Below are 6,021 nucleotides of genomic sequence, written 5' to 3'. Positions count from 1 at the left end.
TCCTATATTAACTTAGCATCAGTTGTATTGTTTTGTGACTAGCTAGTATAAGATTTGCAGTTTTCAAATAAGGTGTTGCTTTTGTCAAATAGAAGAGCTACTCCCCGACACTGTGACATAGTTCTGACCATGCACATGGGAACAGGACAGAGGATGGATCTGTTTCACCCTCAGAAACTTCTCCCCTGGTCCAGGGACACCCCTGGTGACAGCAGCAAAGGGACAGAGTGATGGCCTGTTATTACTCAGTGTTTTCCCACCTAACGTTTTCATTGTGTCAGTTCCCCCAGTAAATCCGAACCTCATATGTTTAAACTCCAGTCCAAGATGCACAAAGTCACAGTGTGAACTATACTGAGTTCAATAATGTCTAGGCAAGTAGCCGTGGCCTGTGTGGTTCAGTGAATTCAGCACTGGTCTGTGAACCAAAGGGCCACTGGTTCGATCCTCAGTCAGGGCACAAGCCTGAGTTGTGGGCCTGGTCTTCACTTTGGGGGTGTGCAAGAGGCAGCCGTGCTTGATGTTTCTCTCCTTTTCTTTCTCCCCCTCTTTCCATCTATCTAAAATAAATGAAATAAAATATTTTCAAAAAACTCTAGGGAATTTGTCCTGTCCCTGAAATGGTGAATAATGCTTGTCTTGGTATAAGCGTAAATGCTGACACAGTTTATTTTAACACCTTGGGGAGAAGATTAGGTTGAAAGTTCAGATGACCATATTGTATTGATTTCCCTGAAATAAAGTAGAAGAGAGCAGGACATGTCTGAGATTTTTAGCGAGGTTGAGGCAGTGGGGGCGGCAGGTGGAACCTCCTTCATTGACATCTGGGCAACTTCACTGTCCCTTTCTGACACACGGGTTGAAGTGATTGCCCTAACGTCACTGCACTGTGTCCCGATTTACATATAAATTCAATGATTTCCCCTGTTTTTGCATAGTCTGTCTTGTCCTCTTTCCCTTTTAACTGTAATTTATGTTTATTGAGGATTTCTTCACATATGACACATGGATCTGAAAGTAGACAAATCAATAAAAACCGTGAATAATCTGTCCTTTTGTGGAGTAAGAAAGCTCTGAGCTAATGAATAGTTGAGGGCAACAAGAGATGATGACGTAATCTCAATAGCTAATATTCATTAATGTGGGCTAAGTACTGTCCTTGGCACTTCCTGTGACATCCTCCAGCTCCTTCCTGGGGCAGCTACAGCTAGTCACACACTAGGACACTGAGGAAAGGGCAGTTCAGTCACACTGTCCAAGGTCAAGGAGCTTAGCCGGGGGACGATGAGTGGGGACCCTGGCACCTGACTCCAGAGCCTTGACCTCTGTCTGTGGTATGCATGGCACCCAGCCCCGTGAGCTCCTGTCCAGGGGAGGTGCCTGAACCTGCTCTACATGATCGTGGTCTTCACTCACTCTTTCCCATTCAGCTGGCAGTGACCACAAACCCTCCAAGTTCATTCACATTCTGCTAAGTTCAGTCAATGTCTGCTTTTTTCTTAATGCCCACAATGTGGAAAGAGAACTACAGAAAGCCACGAACTTTCTAATAAACAATCTTCTATTAAAATACACTTCTTGGGTCTTGAGAGGGAAGATAGGGACAGAGTAGCACCGAGGGAACCCAGCTCCCGTACATCTGGTGGAAAATCTGGGCGGATCTACCGAAGAACAGCATAATCAACCAATAATTCCCCAACATTTATGAAAATAGGAGACCATAGACTGTGACAGAGGAACCAGACAGCTGCAGGTTGGTGAGGACTTCAGAAGGCGAGTGAGGACAAAAGCAGCTCTGCGCCCGTGGCCTCCTAGGCTGTGGGCTGCGCCCGGGTGCGCCCAGGGCAGGCGAACTCTGGTGGAGCGTGAGTACCGACGAGAATTGTCGCACAATGAGGGCCGGCACCATCAGGGGGAAACAGAAGCCTCGCTGAATCCAGGGCCGGGGCGCCTTTGACGGAGTGAACGCTGGAGGCCCGGCACCCAGTGGGCCGGCAACAGACTCCGTGGGAGAGAACTGACTCCCCCCTCCCCGTCTAGGCAGGCAGGTTAATACCGGGCAGAGACCTGTGGGCTTAAATTAACCTAAAGGGTGGCAACTGCGGACCCTGCGGTCACCAGCCCGTCAGCCCACCAGCCCAGGGGATTTAAGAAGGACACTGTTGTTGCTGGACTTTTGGGATTGGGCTGGACCGAGAGGCAGGCTTTGTGGAGAAGTCTCTATTGGAAAGTGAACTGAGGGGCTCTAAGACCACAGCTTGCCTCCAACCACCCAGCAGCCATCCATGGGAGGGGTGGGAACGCCTGGGTCCAGCCATGGGACTGAGGAGGACGGTGCCGGATACCGCAGGACACATGCAGCCTCCCGGGGGTGTGCGCGACCACAGACCAATCCGCAGCCTGCTCGCGTGCCTGCATACCTGCCTTCAGAGACTGGGCAACAAGAAACACCGATTTGGACAGTTTGAAACCAACAAAGGAAGGGTGCTTCTTTTTTTTTCTCCTCGAGTGTGTGTGTGGGGGTGTGTTTTCCCTTCCCCCCTTTTTTTCTCTCTCAACTTCTTTTGTAATTAATCTTATATCTTGTAAACTGTACTGTCGCTCTATCTTTCAATACTCTGTCCTTCATTTCTTTTCCTTTTTGTCCAGTTTTAGTCCTTCTGTTCTTCCCAAAATTTCCGCTTATTCCCCTTTTCTCCTGACTTGTGTGTGTGTGTGTGTGTGTTGGATTGTTTGTTTGTGTGTTGCTTAGTTTTCTTTTAGGTATATTATTTTTTTTGCATTATTCTTACTCCCTTTTTTATTTTAACAATATCTTTCAACCCTCTTCTTTCTGTACAGGTTTTTTAGTCTTGGCTGGGTATACTGTAGTACCTGACAGGTTCCCACTGCTCTTACCTCCACAGTGTTTTGCTGATTTTCTATACTTCACTTGCTTTCCTTTGCTATACTACCCAAGCTCTATAACCCCCATTTAGACAGATCACATAGAATCTATCACGTGAGTGTTGCTCTAATATTATTGTAAATAAGGGCTGTTCTCTACAACAGTAATACTTCATAACACATCTCTTGGACCTTAGACCACCTTACAGGTGCCTGGATTCTATTATTCTATTTACTGACGCGCTACACCCAGTTACTAACCTGTACTGTCACCTTACCTCAAATCTGACCATCTGCAACCACACTGCTTTCTAGATACAACTCACAAGCCCCCCCTTCTTAACAAGACACTTAACTTATGCCCACCCTTTCGTACAAGTGGCAAGCTGGGTCGAAGAGCATGGTTAACTCTATACATAGCCTAAAGATTGTCTATTTCTTCTCTGCCCACTGTGTCTGTTAATAACATAAAATAATCTTCTGCTATCATAAACCATTTTGCATTCCACCCGACTGATTACACAATCACAACAAAGAAAGGAGTAGGTGGAAGTGGAGAACACCAGATACCTGCAGAAGACTGCACCGGTGACTTTCACAGGTATCCTACCAGAGAAGTTCACACCATAAACCCAGCGAACCAGAACAGATCAATTTAAGAGGCGGAGGACAAGAAGAGTATCACAAACAATGGGAAGACAAAGAAACAATCCCCAAATGAAAGAAAAGGAGGAAGCCTCAGAAAGAATGTTAGATGAAACAAAGGCAAGTCAACTATCAGATAAGGAATTCAATGCACTGGTTATCAGGAAATTCAAAGAGCTTACAATGAGCTACCAGGAGCTACAGGGGAGCTATAATGAATTCTCTGCAAACTATACCAACATGAAAAAGGAAACAGAAACCATCAGTAAAGGGCAAGAGGAAATGAAGAATACAATTTCTGAACTGAAGAACACAGTGGAAGGTATGAAGAATAGAATCGATATGGCTGAAGATTGCATAAGTGAGATTGAGACAGGATAGAAAAAATCTCCCAGATGGATCAAGTAAGGGAAAACAGAATCAGAAAAAATTAGGAGAATTTATGAGAAATGCAAGACAACATGAAACATAATAATATCAGAATAATAGGAATACCAGAAGCAGAGGAAGAGAAACAAGGGATAGAAAACCTACTTGAAAGAGTAATAATGGAACATTTTCCTAAGTTGAGGAGAGATAAAGTCGCACGGATCCAGGAATCACAGAGAGTCCCCAGCAGATGGAACCCAAAGAGGCCTACTGCGAGACACATCATCATTAAAATGGCAAACCTCCAAGACAAAGAGAAAATCCTAAAGGCAGCAAGGGAGAAAAAGGAAGTGACATACAAGGGGGTCCCAATAAGGTTGGCTACTGACTTCTCAATGGAAACATTCCAAGCAAGAAGAGGATGGCAAGAAATATTCGAAGTAATGAGAAACAGAGGCCTACAACCAAGGCTCTCAATCAAGATAGAAGGCCAAATAAAGAGCTTCCAAGACAAAAGAACTCTAAAAGAATACGCCTCCACAAAACCGGCTCTACAAGAATTACTAAAAGGGCTGCTTTAAGGAAAGGAAGGAAAAGAGAGAGACAGAGAGGATCACAGGTAGATAAATGGCAATTAATAACTACCTTTCAATAATAACCTTAAATGTAAATGAATTAAATACACCAATTAAAAGACACAGAATAGCTGAATGGATAAGAAAGCATGACCCACACATATGCTGCCTACAAGAGACCCACCTCAGGTCAAAAGACCACCACAGACTGAGAGTAAAAGGATGGAAACAAATTTTCCAAGCAAACAAACAGGAAAAAAAGTCCAGGGTAGCAATTCTCATACAGACAAAATAGACTTCAAAAACACGGCCATGAAGAGAGACCCAGAAGGTCACTTCATATTGCTCAAGGGAAGAATCCACCAAGAAGACATTAACATCATAAATATATATACACCCAACTCAGGAGCACCCAAATATATAAAGAAAATCCTAGAGGACCTCAAAAAAGATATTGACAGCAACACAATTATAGTAGGGGTTTTTAACACCCCACTTTCAAAAATGGACAGATCTCCCAAACAAAATATCAACAAAGATATTGCAGCATTAAATGACACTCTAGATGAAATGGACCTAATTGATATATAGAGAGCCCTTCACCCTAAAGAAGCTAAATACACATTCTTTTCAAATGCACACGGAACATTTTCCAAGATAGATCACATGATAGGACACAAAACGAGACTCAACAAATTTAGGAAAATAAAAATCATACCAACCTTTTTCTATGATCACAAGGGACTGAAATTGGAAACTAACCCCACAGGAAAAAACCAAAAACACCCAAAATCGTGGAGGCTGAATGGTATGCTATTAAACAACGAATGGGTCAAGATAGAAATCAGGGAAGAAATAAAAAAGTTCCTGGAAACAAATGAAAATGAACTCACAACAATCCAAAACTTATGGGACACAGTGAAGGCAGTCCTGAGAGAGAAGTTCATAGTGATACAGGCTTACCTAAAGAAAATAAAAACATTTCAAACAAACAACCTAACCCGTCGCCTCCAAGAACTTGAGGAACAGCAACAGAGTCAGCCCAGAGCAAGTAGAAGGAAGGAAATAACCAAGATAAGAGCAGAATTAAATGACATAGAGACTAAAAGCACAATTGTAAGGATCAATACATCCAGGAGTTGGTTTTTTGAAAAGATAAACAAAATAGATAAACATTTAAGTAGGCTCATCAAGAAGAAAGAGGACACAAATAAACCCAATCAGAAATGAAAGAGGAGAGATTACTACTGATACCACAGAAATAGAAGGGGTTGTAAGGAATTACTATGCAGAGCTGTATGCCAAGAAATTTGAAAACCTAGGTGAAATGGACAAATTTCTAGAAAAATATAGTCTCTTCCAAAACTCAATGAAAAAGAAGCAGAAAACCTGAACAGGCCAATAACAGCAGATGAAATTGAAGAAGTAATAAAAAATTCCCATAACACAAAAGCCCTGGACCAGATGGGTTCACAGGAGAATTCTAGAAAGCATTTAAGGAAGAGCTAACCCCTATTCTTCACAGACTATTCCAAAAAATCCAAAA

The sequence above is a fragment of the Sturnira hondurensis genome, unplaced genomic scaffold (genome assembly GCF_014824575.4).
Source record: "Sturnira hondurensis isolate 20B ecotype Veracruz unplaced genomic scaffold, ASM1482457v3 Scaffold0000942, whole genome shotgun sequence".
Classification (NCBI taxonomy): domain Eukaryota; kingdom Metazoa; phylum Chordata; class Mammalia; order Chiroptera; family Phyllostomidae; genus Sturnira; species Sturnira hondurensis.
Note: the sequence above shows the minus strand (reverse complement) of the source record.